Genomic DNA, 22,994 nt, shown 5'->3' with positions numbered 1-22,994 from the left:
CTGTTGGTGTTGTAATTTTAGACAGCATGATGCAAGACGTATTGAATATGTTGTGTTTATGAATGCTATGTTGTTTTTAAGTTGTAAAATGTTATGACACTGTCACAGTGTAGGATCATAGCGGACCTCAGAAACAATAGATGCAGCAGAGCAGCAGATGATGGAGATTCTCATAGACTAAACTAAACTAAAACCTCAATGTTTGTTTACGAACAACTGCAGTGTTCATTTTGTCAGCTAAAACTATGACTAAAATGTTTGTCGACAGCCTTTTGTTTCCATGACAAAAACTACACTAAGACTAACAAAAATAGATCTGTGATGACCAAAACTCACAAAAACTTAGTTTTGTTTTCATAAGATGACTAAAACTAGACTAAAATGAAATGTAGTTTTTGTCTGACATTTAAAATCCGTGATATTTCTCTCTGTCAAAAAAATGCAGCTGTATCTATTCTGCCTCTCAGCTGTAGAAAGCAGGGACCCCAGGTCTGGCTGGGTGCAGAGAACACAGTATCATGATTTGATTCCAGATGTAGACAAGAAAATAAATGCTTGGACTAAAAGTAAAGACTAAAATGTGAGGACTTTTTCTTTGTTTGTTTATGGGCCTTTTTGTGCTTTTATTGGATAAGGAGAGTGGGGGAGAGACATGTGGCGAAGGGCTACAGGCAGGATTCAAACCTGGGCTGCCCGTGTACATGGTGCATGCCTTAGCCACTCGACTACCAGGGCACCCCAAATGTGAGAACTTTTAATGGACTAAATCTAGACTAAAATGTGTTTGAGTTGTCGACTAAAACTCGACTTAAAAGGATAGAAATGGCTAAAATGTGAATAAAACTAAAATGCATTAACCTGACATGCCAGATGGATGTGTTTCACACATCCATCTGGGAAAGCTTCAATAGGAAACGTTTGAGAAAAAGGCAGAGGATTTGAAAAAAACTCAGGGTGTGGTTGGATGAACGTTTTATCTGTCACATCTCTACGGGCCAATAAGAGCAACAAAACACGTGACATAGCTGCTATCGGCTGCGCAGCTACTGAGGAATAACGCGAAACATGGCGACTGTAGACATGTAAGTTCTCAACTTTTGTCGTTTTTGAGAAGAAAACAACTCACTATTCTTTGTTCTTCTTTTAACGAAGAAAAGTTGTCAAGTTCTGATGAAACTGGCGCTTTATGTCACGACTCCGCCGCGCCTGAAAGTACTGCCCCTCATCACTGATTGGTCCTGTCACTTTCTAACCAGGCTCAAACGGTTCAGACGGGAGCTTTGCAAGATGGATTCGCCAGTGAAAAACAAGGAAACAGGCGTATCCATCTGCTTTGCAAGGTTAGAAATGCATTTCATTTAAAGACTTAAACTAAGACTAAAATTAAAAATAGCTGCCAAAATTAACACTGAACAATTGTAACCAAATTCGTTTGGATTCATAAAATGTTTCTGATTCTCAGTTACAACTTTCCTTTTTCCTTCGATAACCCTGTCCCGACTTTTTCGAAACATCTTTAATGGGACAATGTTCAAGTGGCTGTATCATTTTTTAAATAATATTTAAGTTCCAACATTTGGTTTGTTATATTTGTTCTGTTTTAATTTGAATAATAGTATTTACATTTTGCAAAGTATGGAATTCAGATTCTCACTCAACACCCCAAGTTTTTTGGAAATAGGGCTGAATTGCTAAAAAGGGTATTTCTGTGAAACAAGTAGGATAAAACATGAAAACATGTTCTATAAGGTTGCATAATTTGGGCTGTAACTTCTGCACAGTCCCGTTGATCGTCACTGATTTCAGCTGTATCTGCTTTTAATTGCATGTTTCTGAACATGTACCTCAGTACTCCTACACTTTATCTCAGTTAACTTATTTCTTAGAAACTTTTCCATTTTCTGAAGTGGTATTATCAGCAGGTTCAGACGAGATTACATAACCTCGCCATGACAGGTGGTAATGATGCGTACCAGACTAAAGATATGCATAAGAACAGATTGAACATCTCAATAGATCATTGTCTGCCATAGAATGGAGTCAGCGGCTGCGTTAATCGACCATCAGTACATTATATCAGGTGACATCACAGACATCACAGGCCTACATTTAATGAAGCTTGGAGAGATGATGTATCAGCACTCACAGTGCTCTGGCACTCTAACACATTATGGTGATGGCCCTGAGGGGGGCACTCTAATTAAAGAGAAACATTTTTAACTAAAATGCTACATATCTGATCTGCTTTTGATAAATGAGGAGGGAGGTTTCTTTTTGGTACTTTTTTTCAGAGTTTGAAAACAGCTGATGAGGTTTCTGAATGGAAAGGTCAAAGCAGAAACCAATATTTCAGACATGACCGGCCTGATTATGATGGATTTGGAGGGATGGATGCCTTTAAGAGTGATGTACCATTTCAAAAATTGCATTTCTTGATTTGTTAACTGTGTCATAAAAACGATGCATGGTAAACTAAAAGCTGAAAGTATCAGGTGTCTGCTTAACATTACAGCATCTGAATTAATTAGCCTAAATATCCATTTGAATCAGGCATCATTTGGCTGAAAAGGAACAAAATTGTAAAATAAAGGATATTATTTTTACACTTGAAGGTTTCTTTCTCTCTAGGGAAAAATATTCAACACATTCATGGGATGATTCAGAAAAGTGCTGCTGTTTGAAAGGATTTAAAGACACTCTGTCCTTGGACCATTATGCACAGCGGTTTGAATGAATGTAAAAGATGTGCTTAGTTCTTACTCCTCTGCTCTGCCACCAGCACTAACATGCTCATACATTTTAGTTACGTCTTGTCAGTTTGTGTCAGCACTTTTCACTTTCGTGTCCTGGCTGCAAAGATCAGGATAAAAGTTTGTAACAACATCAAGGACAGTACGCAGAAGGAGAATAGATTTCTTTTAAGTTGTCTGTTTAAGTTAATTAGCATTAAAGGGGGGTATTAGCCTAGCTTAGTCATCGTTTGGTTAAATTAAACCATAGGAGAAACACTGGTGCAGAACTGAGTGTGGTTTTAAGATTAAATGCAACCTTCAGAGTGAAATCATTTGACATTTCCAAAAAATGTTGAGTTAGGCGAGTGGAATTGATACCGTCTTGATTGTCTTATTTATATAAAACTTTGGTTAGGCAGGGACTGATCAAGAGGAGGCTAGGGCTACTGTTGATCTGATTGGCCACCCCAAGTGATTCCTCCAAAGTCCACACTTTGATAGGTCATTTGCTTTCTTTTGTTAGTGGGCTGTACAGTGTAGGGGTTAGCCTGGCGGTGAGAAGGTTCCTGGTTTAAATCCCTCATTGAAGAGCCTTTCGACATATCAGACCTATGACTGACTGTTTTGGGTCTCTAAAATGTATTCATCCCAATGATATGTTACTCTATTGATTTTATAAATCAATCATGGTTAATATAAATGCCAAAGTGAAAACAGATTTCTACAAAGTAGTATCAAATAAATAAATGTGTAAGGTCAAATCAGTGATTGCACATTCCACCCCTCTCTTAGTGACCTACCTAATTCAATAGAGGTCTGGACAATTGGTGCTAGTAGTCTCACAATGAGTGCAGTAAAGACACCTGTGTTTGGAAGGTCTAGTTTTGGGTTAATCAGTATTCCTGGCTACCATTACACCATGAAGACAAAAGAACACCCCATGCAACTTAGAGAAAATCTATAATTATACTATAAAAATTATAATTATCTATATTATACTGAAAAGTAGAAGTCTGGGGATGGATACAAAAAAATGTCGAACATACCCCTGATTTCAATTGAATTAAGTGCATGAGTAAATCTGCCTAGGTCAGCCCATCCTCACAAACTGAGTGAGCATGAAAGAAGGAGACGAGTGAGAGAGGCCACCAAGACACCTAAGACTACTCTGAAGGAGTTCCAAGCTTCAGCAGCTGAGATGGGAGAGACTCTACAGACAACAACTGTTGGCCGGGTTCTTCACCAGTCAGAGCTTTATGGGAGGGTGGCAAAGAGAAAGACACTGTTGAAGAAAACTCAGATTAAACCTGGACCAGAGTTCACCAAAAGGCAGGTGGGAGACTCCATGGTCAAGTGGAAGAAAGTTATTTGGCCTGATGAGACCAAAATAGTGCTTTTAGGCCATCAGACAAGACGACAAACACTGACATCACCACAAACACACCACCCCCACTGTAAAGCACCATGGTGGCAGCATCATTCTGTGGGGATGCTTCTTGGCAGCTGGCCTTGGGGTGCTTGCAAAGGTAGAGGGTAAAATGAATGCAACTAAATAGAGGAAAAATACTGGAGAACTTTCTTATTTAGTCTGCAAGAGAAGACTTTCCAGGTCAAGATAATGACCCAAAGCATACAGAAAAAGCTACACAAAATGGTTTCAAGACAACAAGGTGAATGTTCTGGAGTGGCTGAGTCAAAGCCAAGACCTCAATCCAATAGAAAAGATGTGTTTGGACTTGAACAGGGTTGTTTGCTCCTGATCTCTATGTAGCCCTATACAGCTTGAGTGGTTTTGCAAAGAAAATGGAGGAAAATTGCAGTGTCCAGATGTACGAGCCTGACTGAGACCTATCCACACAGACTAAGAGCTGTGATTGTAGCCAAAGGTAACTCTACTAAATACTCACATGAAGGGGGCGAGTTTTCATTTTCATTTAGAGTCTTTCTTAGTCTATCTAGCAGTTGTTGACTGCTTTAGGTTCTTATACAGTTTGTCTACCAACATCTGGTTGAAACTTCACATTTAGCTAACAGATGTAAGGAGTTAACATTTAATTTCCACTCCATGTCTTGGCAGGAATGCTATAATGTTAAGACAGTGCCAAGCACCACTCAGGAATACAAATAACAGAAGCGTTCCTTTATACTTTAGTGACAATAGGTTGAAAATAGACAGTATTAACTGTGACGTTCCTTAAAGGTGCTAAAAGTAGCATCACTTGTCATCTGCCACTGGCGGATTTCTTTATAAATGGCAGAAAGGTTTAAGACAAATGTCAGACTTGGATCACATCGACTGAAACTTTCATAACCGGCAACCTCTTTCACTGAGTAAAGAAAAACTTTTGACATTTGGGTGAAAACTGATCATTTTTCATCATCTGAAGATTACTTTCTGACATGACAGCACTTAAAAATACAGTACAGCCATGATGTGATGGTGCAGAAAAATTATATAAGGCTTCAGAAGTATTAAGTGTCATGTTTTTTTATTCTTACAGAAGATCGAGAGGTAAAAAGTAGACCTCTGAGTCTATATTTTATACCTTCATCACACCTCTCCATCTCTTCTTCATCTAATTTCACATCAATCTCTCCACCTTAAAGGCGGTTGACGGTGGATATGTGAGGGCAGAGGCTGAGTAGCTGCCTGGTTTGAGCCTCTCTAATTTCAGTCAGATGAGTTGGAATGAGCCCAGTCTGCCGATCAGCACCAGGCCCTGGTATGAATCAATGGCCTCTGAGCCTCGATAATCTCTCAAATTGATTGGTTGCCTTATTGATCATTACTCCGGCATTAACCAATCAAAGATCTCGGCAGTAAACAAACAGGCCAAATAAAGACATCCCCCAAAGTTTGGTCCCGGAGGAGACACGAGTGATGTGAGGGAAATATATGAACTGAAATCCCCTTTGGAAGAGAATATCAAATCATAAGAGTGCTTAATATTTCACTGGCTTGATGAAATATGCATTGTAGCCCAGAATGGAGGAAAAATGCAATGATTTGGATGCATTATGTATGAGAAGGTCTGCTGGCAAAAATGACTGCACTGTTGAATAATCGCCATTTCACTATCACCACAGCACAATGAGATTTTGTTATTACTACGCATCACTCAATTCATTTGGAAAATGCACGCAGTTTGCATTTTGTATTAAAGCCTAACTTGTGTGTGCACGGCATTGGGATGCTCACTAATGAACTGGAGCTCCGAGTGGGATGTGTCTGTGCCTCATTTGATGAGCCTCGCTGCAGTCAGGCCCAGATAGAAGCAATTACCCAATAAAGGTAACTTCAGCGCCATGAAGCAAATACTTTCATTAGGATAAAAACAGAGAATTTGATAAAGTCCAGCATCATCTTAAGCAGGAACACACTCATAATACGTCCCTCTGGATGTCATCAAAAGTGGCTGTGTTTGGACGGGTTCCCTTTGACCTGAAAAGAGAAAAATAAAGAGTAAGTGTGCATCAAAATCAGTGTTGTCAACTTAGCACAAAAGAGTTTGAGCTTGACAAGTACAAAGATCCTCTTTTGACTTGAAAAAATAGAATTAAAAATATTCCATTCTGAATTCATCCAAAATGTTCAAAAATCATTTTTCAAAATATATTTTATAAATAATTCTGAATGCATTTTCACTAGCAGCCAGCAACATACAACATACAGGTGTATGTAAAAAATGATAATATCAGGAAAAAGTTCTTTTTTTTTCCATGTGATTTAATTCAGAAATTGAAACTCCCATGTAGTCTAGATTAATCTCATACAAAGTGAAATATTTCACTTTTTTACTAATCTGGATGATTGTGGCTTACAACTCACACAAATCAAAAATCCATTTAAAGCCCAATTTGCAAAGATTTCCTGATCTGTTATTCTCTCATTCTGGTTCAGTACAAACAACTGCAGTCATGAGGAAGACTGCTGACTTGTCTATTGTCCAGAAGACAATCATAGACACCCTTCACATGCAGGGTAAGCCACAGAAGGCCACTGCTGAAAGGGCAGAATCTCAAATGCCATTAACATGGATTTATACCACTGATCATCAACTGGCAGCCTGGGGGCCACATCAGGCCCCCCAGACCTTCCTGTCCGGCCCCCAAAATATCATTAAATTCAGAATAGGAGGAAAAGAAGATTGTAAGAGTATCTTTTGGCTTTAAATGTCTGCAGCTGTTAAATCTAACCCACAAACAATTAACATTGATTTATACCCTGATTTATACCATGGTCTTGGTGAATACTTGATTCTGATTGGCTCCAGAGGTCCCACTGTGTCCACTAACTTCTCATAAGGACACCTACGGAACTTCTCAAATGGTTCCGGTCAAAAGATCTTTACACTGTTCAAAATTAAAGCGCTGTAGCGGTTAGACGAAACGAGTAACCATAGTAACGTGAAGCAGTCATACTCTCTGAGGACACAAAATAATAAATTAAATCCAACAATGAGCAAATTCAAAATTTTATTTGATTTATTTGGTAAAAAGGACAACTTTAACGACTGGGATGCTGCTCTGAACATCACATGGCGCTGTAACCATATGCTATAGGAGGCACAGGACTTGTTTCCAGGCTCACCTTAACACTGAGAGAGTGTCCCAAAAAAACTCACTTCCCTCCTCTTCTAACTTCTATAAACTGTTGTTAGGAGATTTAAATAACATGAAATAAAAAGTAAAGAAGCCTTTATTTCTTTGTAGTGCCAAAGGATAAACCACCGTGATAGCATCTGATAAATATTGTTGTTTCTGATGAGGAATCAGCACCTGCATAAGGGGGAATTATTCTGTCTATTCAAACAGCTGGTCTGCTAAACTAAGCTTTATTTCAGATGACTGTTCATGTTAACGTACAGGTTTATACAGGGCTGACTTTGAGTCAGATCGGGCGTCGTTTGTTGTGCTGTGTACAGAGGGTACGACGGCCGACAACAGCCCGACTACGACCCGACGACCTGATCCCAACTGGTCGGAAGGATTTCTGACATGTTTGATATTTTGGTTGTACGACTCCAGACACTTCAGGGAGAGCAGAAATACGAGCAGAATAAACAAGTTTGGGGGATTGTTTTCCTTTGTAAACTGTCAGACAACATCCTAAATTACCATGACAACGGCTGGAATCACTTTCTGATGCACGAATGCCATAATAAAGGAAATAAACAAGATATATTCCTACCCGCAGACCTGCAGCTGGCACGGATGGTGATGCTGTTTGTGTGTGTGAGATAGAGAGTGATAGTGGGAGAGGGAGAGCGATAAAGCGGGAGAGATAGAGGGAGGAGAGAGAGAGAATATGACTGGAAATTCACTCTCAGTGTGTGACTTTTTAAAAAGAAAACTCTGTGGGTTTCTGTCACAGTCTGACCTGACTTCAGTCGCACAGTGTGACCACTCAGGTCATGCACCACCGTCGGATCGTACAGTGTGAGCACACAGCTCGTGCACGATGGTAATGCGTCGTAAACAATTCATTGGCACAGTATGAGATGACATTCTGCCACGACTGTCGAGAACGTTATGTGACTGGATTGACTACTCCAGTTGTTAGTCAAGCCCTCAGGCATTGATGGGGGAAAGAAATTGTTGCATTAGTAAAACTTTATATTTTGATTGTAAAACTTGTGAAATGATAAATTAGTGGTTTTATTCTTTCTTTTCTTTGGCAGTGACCATGGTATAAGCAGTTTAATAACTTTCAAGGTGTAAAATGATCAGGGACTAATGGACTTTGTGGAGGCAACCATCCAACGCTGCACATAAGGCCCTGACATCGTCCATTAATCCCTGATAACTGGACACCTCCTCAGGCATTAACCCTTATTTAATCTACAGCTATAAAACATAGTTTCTGCTGAAATTGAATGTCTTAATTTCCTTTAAGGTAAGAAGGAGCATGGAGTGGGGTTTAGATTATATTCATCACTAAATAGATGCTTCTGGTAGCTACTGCGGTAACTCAGCTTCACCTTGTGTCCTTATTAATGTACCATTAAGACTCCGAACATGCTGATGAGCTGTACTGACAGCGGTGAACATCAACAATGTCATCAGCAAAAAGATGGCACTTCTCACCTGAAATAAAGCCGTTTACTGCTTCCTCCCTACTGATTTCTGTTATTATATGAAACCTCTGCCACTCAGTGGCTGGAACTACTGTGCCTAACGTTGTCTGTGATGTCACATGCAAACCTTTAACAGTGAAACCGAAACATCCCAGTGATATATGGCATTGGGGATGAGATTTCTCGCCAGGACATACCGAGAAGAGATCTGGCCACCTGAATGGAATTGAGACAACGCCCCTAAGCTCAGAAAATCTAAGCACATAGTCAACTTAACAATTAAAAAGTCAAATATCCCAGGTCTACAGCAGAACAGATTCTCATATGTCTGAATCAGACTCATATGGCTTTGAAAGTTTTGTGACCGTAGAGTTCATTTTTGTCAGGGTCACCTATGCCTCTCCTTCTCTACTCATTTGTCAACAGAGATGCTAGTAATGATGTTACATCTTGTCTTTTTTAAGGTCCGTGGAAAAAGAAGCTAAATAAGAGTAAATAAAAGGGGAAAGTAGCTGTGAGCAGAGAACAGGAAGCTACAGGGGTCTGTGTGGGTGTGCTTTTATATGCACATATAAATACATGTATTTTTAATTGACACTTGATAAGATGAAGAATGGAGTCCAATTAAAATGTGAAAGTAAGAAATATTTAATGAAGTCCAAACAATACATTACTGACGTATGCAATTAGTCCCAATTATTTTATCATACAGCCTCTAATTTATCTCATTCACTTTGTTTTTCAGCCTCTTGAGAGCACAACTCCTCTTACTGGAAACCTAATTAAAACAAAACTAATCAGTGAAATCAGCGCATGAACAGAAATCACCATGACGATCTTTAACTCATATAACTGACATTGATTTAACTGTGTGGTCTACATGTGTTACCATGGAGGAGACCGGGTCTTTTGGCTTCACTCTCATATGGCTTTTTCTTTTCAAGGACTTTGTATTATCTCAGGTACAAGGTTCTCAAACAAATGTTTCCTAAAAGCATCTCTGCGGCCTTTTGGAGAGGAAGCTGCTTAAATTTATGAAAGATTAGGAAAAGCCTCCCACTCACAAAAGCACACTAAAAGCTCTAAAACCTGCAAGAAATCAAACTGCAGTGTGTTGTGAATGTTTTTTTCATACTTTTTATAGAAAATGTTCACTTTGACCATCCTTTTAGTTGAGACTCAGATTGTCTCATATTTTTGAAGAATGTTCCACTATTAACCTGCTTGTGTTTCAGTGTTTCGGTCCATGAATTTCAATTCTGTGTGGCTTTAATTTAGCTAAACTTTTTTCTTTAATTTAAATCCTGTGAATCCTCAATATTCTTTAATTTTTTAGTCTGGTACTGTGTCTGCTGAGAAGCTTCTGTTGTTTTTGCAAAGACTATACTCCAGGGTTTCAAAGAAGAACTTTAAAACATAAATTACAGGTTTGAACAGGGAGAAAAGGGGGGCCCTAGTCTGGCATATTCCCCACTCAGTTACCTGTGTGCTAAAACACCTACAGGTCTACAGCTGCTGCAAAAGCTAGGACATGATATCTTTACATTTTTTCATATTTTTTCCTTGTCACTTCTCTTTGAAAACAGGAAAATATAAAGCATACAGATCTATTTTTAAACAAAGCTACAGATACCATCAAAGAAGCAAGGGTTAATTTTTGTCAATGAACACTGATACGAAACACTCTTAGGGTGCTTTCACATTAGGGGCCCAGTCCCGGATCTGAGTGCACTTGAGCCCAAAGTCCGGTTCATTTTGGGAGTGTGAATGCAAAAGAACCACGCCCAGGCACCGGGCCCACTTGGGGAGGTGGCCTCTATTCAAGTGGACTCTGGCACGGTTCGGATGACATGTGAATGCAACCACGTCCGGATATGGGACAGACCGCCGTATCAGCTTTATGCTGTCATCGTAAAAGCTAAACCTCTTTCCACAGTGCGGCAGTTTGTTCACATTTTTCATCGATAAAGGGTGGAAATCATCAGAAACCCATCAATAAACAGTCTGTTGTGACTCACCTTACAGATAAACACAAGTTGGAGTCAGTGAGAGGAGGTGCAAGGGCAATGAAAGTCTCCTGTCACCTCAAAAACCGCTACATCTGCGCAGTGCGAGCCCATTTAGGCCTCTGAGCTGTAGTAGATGTGCAGATATGCAGAGCAAAGTTGCTGGCATCTTAAAAGTGATTTTAAATCATCCATGGCTGCTGGATAAACTTTTTGCCGGGTCAAAACAAAAACAATCTTCGCTCAGATCATGACCTGAGTGGTTGCCATGGTAGCTACATGCATACCGCCACCTGCTGTTTCAGACTGAGTAAATATGTAAATGCACCCAGGCACACTTCAATGATGCTAGTGTGAAAGCAAGCCAGTGGGGGGGGGGGGGTTGTAGCACAATTTGAAACAACTGGGCGTAATGGGGAAGCGCCCTTAGTTTGTGGGCACTATCAGTGCAGATCAAAAATTATCTCCGCTCATGGTAAACAACACTGCTATTGATCATGAGGAACACACTGCTGATACCAAATTGCTGGCTCCTCATCATCCTCTGAGTAATCCCACCTTAAAGCTATCACAAAAACAACCATATTTTACAGAGGACTTTAACCCTAGTAGGAGGTAGGTGTAAGATTGAAGTTAGAACTTAAACACTAGAACTATCTCAGCTGGTGCAACACCTTAAATGTTAGTGGAGCGTAGACTCCATCATGAATATGAACTTAGGTTCAAACTAGGCTATGTTTTCATTATGGGGTACTGGGTGTAGATCACTTAGAATAAAAAGGATTTAACTGATTGTATCATCAGACTGCAACATTACAAAATTGGAAAATGAGAGTAGGGAATACTTTCTGAATGCACTGTATTTTCATTACAACAGTACGGACGGTTGTTTTCACACCCGAAAGTCCGGGGGACTCGGTTAGATTTGGAGCTCAAATTGCAATACTGTTGCACTTTCCTTGGTTTGCATTCACATTGCACTCAGTCAAACAAACTAAAATGTCTGGATAACGTCAAGCTGTTATACATCCGTGCCACTGTCATCACTAATGTATAACAAAACTGGAAATCCATATCCCTCCGCCAATCTTTTTTCCACATAAACAATGAGACAACACCAAAATTATGCTGTCTTGGGATTTCTGCTGTTACTTTGGGTATTATGAGCAGACAGCAAGGCAGCAGGCTGTCCAGCATGTCATTCTTAACATGAGACGAATTAATCAGTACCAAGGAAAAAGGCGAGCCAACATGTCAGCAAGACTACAATGTGTTGCTATGGTTACACAGATGCCGAGCAAGGTACCAACATGTATTAGAACATATTAAATCACATATCTATAAATACATAAATCATTACGCTTTATGCCACTTCCTGCCTTTGGTTCACAAGTTGGTCTGCTTTGCTTTCACACCTCAAACAGTCATTTGGAAGTGAACCAAGACCCCCGTTTATTTAGTGGACCAGAGTCCGCTTGTTTGGTCCGCACCAGAGTTTGGATGGGCTTTCACACCACTCCAAACAAACCGGACTATCCAGGAAAACGGGCCAGAGTCAAACCAAATGGACCATCAAACAGCTCTGGTGTGAATGAAACCTAAATGTCAAAATTTGGACCTAGTGATCAGCACCATCACTCAATCCATTATTTATGCTTTCACCAGAAAGGTGCTCTTGGGGTTAAGCTTATCTTTAAATATAAATGAAGAGGCCCAATGTGTCATGAATTTAAATACAACCTCGTATTATGATATTGAATTAGAAAAAAAAACCCTAAATTTTTGGTCCAAATCTGTTACTTTTATCGATTCCTTTTATTTATAGTATGTCTATCCTCTAGCTCAGGGTTTCTCAGCCGTTTCAGCCCACAACCCCCAAAATAAAGGTGCCAGAGACCCGGGACCCCCATTCTACCTGAAGCTGGCTGAACACAGCCATGCACATTCAAGAATAGTCATGTGCAGACAGGGCCGCCCATTAGGGGGGGAATGGGAGAACTTTTTGGGGCCCAGTCAAACTGGAGGCCAGTTTTACTCATTTGTGTAGCAAGTAGCCCTCTTAAAAATTTAAATCCTTGTGTTAAAAACAGAATTAAAATACATTAAAGACAGCTAAAATGGGTAAATAATGGCAAAAATTTAAAAAAAAAAGTGGAAAAGGTGGTAAAAGTGGATTTTAAAAGTAGCAGAAATGCATTAGAAGTGCCAAAAGTTAGACAAGAGTAGCAAAAAAAAAGAAAAAAAAAGAAAAAAAATGGCACAAATGGGTTAAATTGGCAAAAATGGGAATATTTCGTGGTAAAAGGGGATTAAAAATTGACTGAAATGGCATTAAAGTGGCAAAAATAGGTGGGGATTTGGTGACATGGGATGAAAACTGACATAAAAGGGTTAGCTGAGGCAGAAATTGGTTAACATGGAAAAAAAAATGAGCATATCAAATTGTGTGATGTAGGGTAAAAGTGAAGAGGGGTCAATATTGGCAGTAATAGATTGGCAAGATTTGGTTTAGAAGTGGCAAAAACAGTCAAAAAAAGTGGTGGGAAGGGTTTAAAATGGACAAAAAATGGGTGTTAAGTGGCAAAAATGTGTTAAAATTGGTGGGAAAAGTGATGAAAACAGTTTAAAATTTGGGGAAAAAAATGGTGAAAAGTGGTACCAGTGTAATTTTAAAAATGTTCTTAGTTTTTTTGAAGGTACCTTGAGACCCCCTCTCAGTGTCTCATGACCCCCAGTGGGGTCCTGACCCCAACGTTGAGAACCTCTGCTCTAGCTTTAGCTTGTATAGGTAAAGTCTAAAAAGACTGATGAAATGAAGGTCATTTAACTGATACTTGACTGTTTCATTTGTGAAAGGTTTTGTTTTTCTGATGTTTGGCTGATCCTTAATATGCTGCCAGTTTGCAAATTGAAAGACACTACATAAATTTTATACATTCAGAATATTTTGCAGCCCAAGAGAAAGCCAGAGGAAAGAAGCCTTGTGTGCACTTTCCCTTTTCAGAGCTCTCACCTTGGTAATAACAACTAAAATGAAAGAGTATTTTCAGCATTATTGGAAAAACTGGGCACTGCTCTTATCAATAAAACTGTACTTCTGCTAAATGCCTCATGATTTGATTGAACACAATAATCCTCTCTTACCCTGAAATGTTTCCTCCTTCATGATGTTGTTTCAGCAGGAAATAACACATTAAAAGAGCATTTAAAAGTGTAAGTGAAAGGAATTGTGCTCTAGTTTATGGGTCCCTATTGTTTGAGGTTTACGCTTAGTATAAAGCTGGACTGTGTGCCAGAGACTCCTGAGCTGACTTCTTTGAACAGTCATCGCAATAAAAGACTGAGGACAAACAACGGCTGGAATAAAAGCTTTACAACCGGCCGGATCAAAGTCACAAACAAATCACAGTCAACGCTCAGTGCAGTTTGTTTTCAGCTCTTTGCTGAGATTTGTATTAATACCTCCTCTGAACATCAAACATTTGATGAAGAAGAGCGATTTGATCCTAACTGATGTCAGTTTTGGCTGAGGCTTGTTCAGGAGTCTTTTAATCCAGTCAGATCAATTCCTCTGACGTGTCGTCAGCGATGGTTGGTTATCAAGGCACATGGCACAGGAAGGCAAAGACTGTGTTAAAGGACGTGTGAAACAACATCCTACTAGAAGAGGAGCCAACGGATTATGTTAACAGATGGGACATGGGTTGAACTATAGAATCAGATTACATTAATTAGAAATGTCTCAACTCTGGATTCTGTCATGACAGTTGGTTATCATGCTGATTTATCTCTGTTTTCTTTTCTTAGTAACTTGATGCAGCAATGGATGTTACATGGTTAGCTTGAAAAAACCCGCTCCTGAAGAGGAAGAACCATGAGACGAAACTTAAGAAGAGTCAATGGTCAGTGAATCAGTGATCTTTACATCAAAGATATAGTATCTGTCATAACGCAAATTGGTTGATGGCCATATGTTATCATAGCTGATGTGGTACACTGGCCCAGAGTCCCTGTATCTTATGAGACTCCCATTGATGTTTTACCTTTCCACACTTGGTAGCTGATTGTCTTAAGCAGGCCACATGATAATTGTGGCAACTGTTGGGCTGAATACTCCCTTTTGGCCAAAGTCAGTTCTCAAGATTATGCGGCCAGATTGTCCTGTAGTGTGTGTGGTGTGTTCTCTCTCCGGCCTGATCGAAGGTGCGCCAACCCGAGATTGTAAATATTTAACATATTTGATAATTACAACCAAAAATCCTGAGCACTGAGGACAGCCGAGCAGACACAAGCAGACTTGTGATGCTATATGGAGGAGCAGCCAATCAGGGAAGCAGTCTGACTGAAGGAGGAAGTAAAACAACAATTCAGCCATGGCAGCAATAGTAAAAGTGGCAGTTTAGGCATGAAATAGAACAAAAAAGGTAACAGATGTAAGAGATTTTCTTCAAAATAAAAGCACATCACATACTGTTTTAACCTGACACGCAAGATGGGAGGGTGATTGGATGAACGTTCTGTCACGTCTTTACAGGCCAATCAGAGCAACAAAACCTGTGACATCATGGCTGGACCGAGGACTAAACTCCATAGAGAACTGCATAACGCGAACCATGGTGACAGTGGACATGTCAGTACACAACTTTTGTTGTTTTTGAAAAGAAAATAACTCACTGCTGTTCTTTGTTCTTCTTATAATGAAGCTTGTTGTCAAGTTCTGATAAAACTGACGCCTTAGCAGCATCCATGCCAATGTCCTCAGCATAACTGCACTGGCCTCTTCTCGCTGCTTGCTTACGTCACAACTCTGCTGTGCCCAAAATTACTGACCATCGCTGATTGTTTCTGTCACTTTCTAACCGCGCCCAAACTGTTCAGATGGGATGTTGAAGATGGATTCGCCAGTAAGAAACACAGAAACGGGCAAATCCATCTGCTTTGCAAGGTTAAGACTTTCTGTCTCATATTTTGTTCCGGGCATGACCCACTAAAAATGGCTTCGCGACTCACTTTTGGATACTTACCCATTGTTCATTGTCGCCCCAGTCCTGGTAGGATCTGTAAAATAGCTGTGTGCTACATATTTCCATATGTGAAGGAATTATCAAACATAGACACTGAGACAATATAAAGGAATCCTGTCCTGACACAGGCAGCAGCTGCAGACCTGAAAACTACTCTTGAAAAAACATGAATAAAGACGAGGCAGATCGCTTTCTCCCCCCAACTGTCTGAAGCCCCACCCCTTCTTGATTTTGATTGGCAGGTGACATTAATGAGCACAGCGCTGTTCCAAAAACTGAAAGGTTTTTGATTGCTAAAGCCAGGTATACAATGTGCGATTTTAAGCCAACCATATGACAGTTGGGGCAGAATGTCATCTCATACTGTACAACTAAATCGTTTACGACGCACGACCATCGCGCAAAATTGTGTGCTCACACTGTACGATCTGATGGTCATGCACGACGTGAGTGCTCACACTGTGCAACTGAAGTCAGGATGGACTGTGACAGAAACCCGCGGCGTTTCCTTTTTAAAAAGTCTCAGCGTCTGAAAGTGAAGTGTTTCTCTCTCCCCCTCTATCTCTGCCGCTTTCTCTCTCTCTCCCTCTCCCACTATCGCTCTCTGTCTCACACACACAAACAGCATCACCTCTGTGCCAGCTGTAGGTCCGCGGGTAGGAATATTTCCTGCTCGTTTATTTCCTTTGTCATAGCAGGGTGCATCAGAAAGTGATTCCAGCCGTTGTCATGGTAATTTGGGATGTTGTCTGACAGTTTACAAAGGAAAACAATCCCCCAAAGTTGTTTATTCTGCTCGTGTTTCTGCTCTCACTGCGAAGTGTCTGGAGTCATACGACCAAAATATCAAACGTGCCAGAAATCCTTCCGACCAGTCGGGAGCAGGTTTTGGGGTCGTGGTCGGGCTGTGGTTGGCCGTCGTACCCCCTGTACACAGCACGACACACGATGCCTGATCCGACTGCAAGTCGGCCCAACTTCAGAGTGAGTCGTGCAACTTTAAATTCATAGCTGAACCACAGGAAAATCGCACAGTGTACACCCGGCTTAAGCATGGAAAAAAAAACAGCTGACAGTGAGGGCCTTTTTTTCCCATGTTGTAAGCTCTGAACACTGGACTAACTGAAAATAAGCACTGTCAGCCCTTATGTGTGGCAGGCACAGAGCTAAAGCTAAGATGCTAACACTGGCAGCACAAATACATTTTTCTAAGTTACAACACAGCAAAGTCTTTGGGCATCACAATACCTAAAGCCTGCTTTTTTCCCAGAGCTTACAAGTGTAACCATGTTGAGAATGATTCTTTTAGTGACATAATCAATAAATCTGAGCCCAGGTCCGTGAAATAAAACAGAGAGCATTTCACAGAGCTGATATTAAATCAAGAGCATAACAGACAAGAACGGTCAGATACAGAACAAGTCAAGAGAGTGCTGTCTGAATGACTTGGAGACTAAATATTCCCAATGAGAGAACACATGAAAGAAGAAAATTATGACTAAATTGCTGCCTTTGTGTCACTTTTTACAACATTATCCTAACCCATTATTCTCTGTACCAGCGGACACACAGAGCTCTGTCAGTGATTTTCTAAATCTCCTTTAATTGTTAAATTGGCTTAATTTTGTGCTTCTTGGGGAAATTAAATATTCTGTTTTCACTGTTAGCAGGGTTTCATAAATCAAAGTGAAGCGTACAAAAGAATGTACCAGGAAAAAGAGATGTTTATACTTTTACCCCAAACTGACTGTTAAAGTGAGACCCCTAGGAGTGATTCAAGTTCAAATATATAATGTCCAACTAAAGTAGGCCTGGGGTTTGGACTCTTTAATTAATAACAAGCAAACTCAAGGGCACTTGCCCTCTTTTGTCCCCCCTTTTCTCACTATTATAATACAAAACTTGTTTTTGGGTCTCCTTAATTAATTTGCATCAGCTCAAATCAAATTAGACCAAATCTGAATTCATCAAATCAGATCTGATTGTTCAATAATCTTAACGAATCAGACTGAAGCTTGTGAATCAAGACTGAATGGTCTTGAAAGGGATAAACCCCTGATATTTTGACTTTCATCGTCCATCTTATATACAGTCACAACTGTGTTCAATTGTCAAGTCTGATTGGTCAATGACAGCATACTGGAGTATTTGTCTAGCTGGCTATTGCCATAAGAAAATGGTTGCAGCTCTGATCACAGACTCTTAAGGACTTGTTATATCAATCTGCAAAACTAAGGCATTTGCACATCACCGAAAAATCAAATAAATGGCATGAAAATGGGAATAATATGGAGGTGAATTCCAACACATCTTTGTATGCACACCAGGAGCGATACAATTTTCTGAATGAAATTCTGCACATTTAAAAAAACAAACATTATGCTGGGAAAGTCTGCAGTGTGTTTCAAAGTAATTCATCTTTTAAATATCTAGTCAAATTCACCCCAAAATCCCAAAATATTCCTCAAAATTCCTGACCTGACACGCCAGATGGATGTGTGAAAACCTTCCATAGACATCGTTTGGGAAAGGGCAGAGCCTTTGAAATAAAACTCGGCAGGTGACTGGATGAACGTTCTGTCTGTCACATCTTTATGAGCCAATCAGAGCAACAAAAGACGTGACATATCCCCAAACCGAGCTGCACCTCTACCAATGAGTAAACTCCATAGAGAACTGCATAACGCAAACCATGGCGACTGTAGACATGTCAGGTCATGACTTTCGTCGTTTTTGAAAAGAAAACAACTCAGTGCTGTTCTTTGTTCTTCTTTTAAGACAGAAATGTCATCAAGTTCTGATAAAACTGGCACTTTAGCAACATTCCCCGCTAATCTCTTCGCCATAATTGCACCGGCATCATCCTGCTGCTTGCTTACGTCATGACCCTGCCATGCCTGAAAGTACTGGCCCTCGTCGCTGATTGGTCCTGTTGCTTTATAACCGAACCCAAATGGTTCAGATGGGAGCTTTGCAAGATGGATTCGCCAGTGAGATACATGGGAATGGGCATATCCATCTGCATTGCAAGGTTATTAAATTCCATGAAAACAACAGAAACTCCCCCCTACAAATTCTTGAAAATTTTAAAGGACAATCCCTGCCCCAAGTTTCTGAGAGAATTCCCTGGGTTTATGTAAAAAAAAAAAAAAAGAAAGAAAAAAAAAAGTTAAAGTTCCAAAACTACAGAGCCCTGGAAGTGACATGGCTGCACATGCAGCTGTCCAGAGGATTGCAACTTGTTGCTGATGAATTCAACCAGGTCCGCTAGATGTGAGTAAGTTTCACGACAAGAGTCACCCAAAATTCTCTTCAAATGCAGAGCTCGCCCTCTATTGTTTTGGTTGATTTGACCTGGAAGCAATCACTGCTACGCCTTTTAAATTTACTTTAACGAGATCTCGCAAAGCAATTTTTTTCATCATCATCCCCCCACCCATGTCCTTTCCAGATCTCTGTACAAAATTACAAATAAATTTCCCCAAATTTGTATTGAAATGCCCGAAAATTTTCCAAACAAATTTCCCCAAACCCCATGAAAACACAAAAAAATGTTCACAGTACATTTCTCCACCCCATACTCCAAAAGACACAAACATATCCCAAAGAACATTTGAAAATCTCCAAGGAAACTCCCCAAAATATCCACGAGAATACCTGAAAATTTCATAGCTAATTCTCCCAACATTACAAGCAAATAACTTTAACTTCAATGGACATTCCAGGCAATTATTACTTTTTTTGTAAAAAAGGTTAAATGTAATCTCCTCATGTTTACATGCAGGGTCTTAGGAGGTTAAGATGTATTTGGGTATTTCTATGCCTTTATTTATGGGACAATGGACATGGTAGGAATCAGGGAGAGAACTTCACCTTTTTAGGGCCATTTAAATAATTTTCAAACGGATATAGAAATGTTGCATTATAATATTGCTGTGCAGATCACTTATTGCAGAAAAGCAAACTCCAAATACCATCATTTAAATAAAATACATCTCACATATCTGATTGAATACTCCCCCTGTGATTCCCAGCCCTATCTAATACACACTACAGCTCCACTAGATTTAGACATCCTGACAAAAACAAGTTAAAAATGTCACACCAAACACGTCTCTAATCCCACAGAAAATCTTTTGGACAAGAGTTTAAAAATGACTGCCTAAAAGCAGGAGGCTGGCGCTGCCACGCTCTGGCTCCAGTGTTTGAGATGGACTCCTTTAAACCAGCTCGGCTCTTAACTCCAAGTAGCACAAACAATGAAATGCTCGAGGCTCAAACAAACAATTTTATCATGGCCGTGTGCAGAGAGCTGGGTAATTTGATGCTGCGTGTCTGTTCTGGGCACGTCTCTTTAAAGGGACGGGATTCCTGAAGTGCACTACACTCTCCTCTCGGCCACTGAATGCTCCACAGAGCCAGATAAAAGAGGCGACTGTCTGCAGCTCCTGGAAATATCTGGAGAATCTGAGTCAAAACCTGGAGGGCTGGCAAGGTGGTATTTTCCGTATGACTTCATAAAATCATTACTTTTGCGGCTGCTGTTTTCTGCAGGTTTGATTACATGCTGTGTCAGTCTGAGTGCACGGCTAGAGGCACAATACAAACACACTAGAAATGGAAGAAGTGTTTTTTTATACAAAGCTGCATTCAACCCGTCATTGTGTAAAAGAAAAAAAAAGTAAGAAAGCAACACTTCCCAGGAGCATTCACACTGCATCTTGAGGGGGCGTCTGTGCATTCATGATTCTTACAATGTGTGTATTCTAACTAAATTATTTGAGATTTAAATATTTCACTGCAAATAACAGGCACATTCAGGAGCTACAAGAGCTCCATGGAAACATAGAAAGTGCTTAGTGAATAAATGCCTCGGCAAACAGCAAATTGATTTTCCACCAGAAACTTAAACACAACCCAACGTCTGGCGCTCAGCCGACTCCCTAAATATCATTCAGAGGCAGATTCTTCCAAGCCTGATCTCAGGCCTCCTGAGTGCTTGCATTTACATTTCTTATTTCCCAGTTTAGCCTTGTTTGTATTTGCTCATTTATCACAGATGTTTTGCTGGATACATTTTTGTGGGTTGGAGGTCTGGAAGTCTTTTCTCTGGAGAAACCGGGGTTAGACTCTTTGGATCTTATGCCATTTTTAAATTATCTCATTTGTGGGTCCTGGTGTTGGCAAAATGCTGCAAGTCATAAGTGTCAGCAGTTGAACATGTAAGACCTTTGGGCGACTAGTTCTGTGTCTGTGAACATGTTGAATGGACAAACCTTTCCTAATTGTTACTTTTAAGAAATGTCATCAGAATATGGAGAATAACGTTGTTTTCACACCTGATAGTCCGGGGGACTTGGTCTTGGTTGTCATCCACACTGCTCTTGGTCAAACAGACCAAACCGTCTGAACACCCATAACCTCTGCCCGTTAGGGACACTGTCATCACAAACACACAGCAACCAAGAAGAAAAGAAGGTGTAGAACAAAACGGAAATCCATCTCTTTCCGCCATTTTTTTTTTCCACATAAACAATGTAAAAGCACAGAATTTACGTCTTAGGGTTTCTGCGTTTGCATAGGGGCATTACAAGCAACCAGTGAGGCGGTGAGCTGTCCAGCATGTCATTCTTTACATGAAATGAATAAATCAGCACAAACTACAACGTGTTGCTATGGCTACACAGACGCCAAGGGAGGTACTGACATGTATTTGAGTGTATTAAATTGCATATAAATCCATATATAACTAGAAAAGCACTTGGATAGTGCAGACCTCCGCCATTATCCCTATCTCCCAATAGTGAAGAACTCTTCAAAAAATTCCTGGATCTGTCCTCATGGCCCCACCACGGCATTCACTGATCACTCCTTCCCCGTTAGGGTGGAAACATGGTGAGGCAAAGCATTGGCTTCGCGGCAGATGCCAACAGATGCACCCATTGTCTTACCAGACAACTGGAAGTCATGGCAGAGGGTGAATATTCCTCCCAGCATTGTGAGTGTTCTCGCTACCATTCGCTGTCTTTCTCTCTGTTACACTCCGACTCGTCTCCTCTACCAGGCGTGCGTCTTTCAAACTCTATGAACTCCAAAACTTTGAATAGAAACACACCCAAAAACAGCTGCTGGGATTGAAGTTACTCATGTCCGCCATCTCCTGGTGTAAAGTGGTAACAGCACAGACCTCCGCCATTAGCCTTATCTCCCAATAGTACAGAATCCTTAAAAAAAATTCCTGAATCCATACAGTGATCCGGATAAGTCCCAAAATCTACTCAGTTCTTCCTAATGCCATTTCTGACATTTCCTGAAAATTTCCTGAAAATCCGTCCACAACTTTTTGAGTTATGTTGCTAACAAACAAATGAACAAGCCCACCCGGTCACATAATCTCCTTGACGGAGGTAATAATTAGGCTTTATGCCACTTTTTGCCATTGGTTCACAAGTTGGTTCACTTTGCTTTCACACTTCAAATGAACCGCACCAGGGTTCGGGTGGAAGCGGACCCAGACCCTGTGTTTTCAAGCGGACCAGAATCCACTTGTTTGGTCCGCACCAGAGTTCGTGTGAGCTTTCACACCACTAGAAATCCAGGAAAACGGACCAGAGTTCGTTTAAAGCAGACCAAACAGCTCTGCTGTGAACGCGCCCTAAGATGTTCTAAAGGTATTCCTTAAATTCCAATGTAGATGCACCTCAGCTGAAAACAAAGAGCCCAGTGCAACAGCTGGGCGTAATTAAATCGATCTTATGTTCTATGTCAGACTAAGCTATGACCGATGCTGCCATGATCTGCTGTATAGAATTATAATTCCAAACAGCAACTAACATATTTGCCAAATAGTATCTCACTGCTTTCATGGCATAGCCCACTGAGAGAGAGAGAGTTGGTGCATGCTACAGGAAAATCAGGACATGAAAAGTAGGGCCTGCTCCGTTTTTCTACCTAAAGCTATGCTTTTTTTATAAGCTGACTGCCCGAGTAGGCTTCAAGGTGTAAGATCTGATCATAGATTAGCACGCTGTATTTGTGATTACATTTTTTTACAACCATTGCTGTGTGGTCTCTGTTCTCAATATTGATTAAGTCCAACTCATGGCTTCTCGTCCTAGGCATTAAAGTTATGCCCAGATGTAACTCAAACAGAGC

The sequence above is a fragment of the Cheilinus undulatus genome, linkage group 16, assembly GCF_018320785.1.
Source record: "Cheilinus undulatus linkage group 16, ASM1832078v1, whole genome shotgun sequence".
Lineage (NCBI taxonomy): Eukaryota > Metazoa > Chordata > Actinopteri > Labriformes > Labridae > Cheilinus > Cheilinus undulatus.
The sequence above is the reverse complement of the archived record's forward strand: the minus strand, read 5'-3'. Positions refer to the sequence as shown.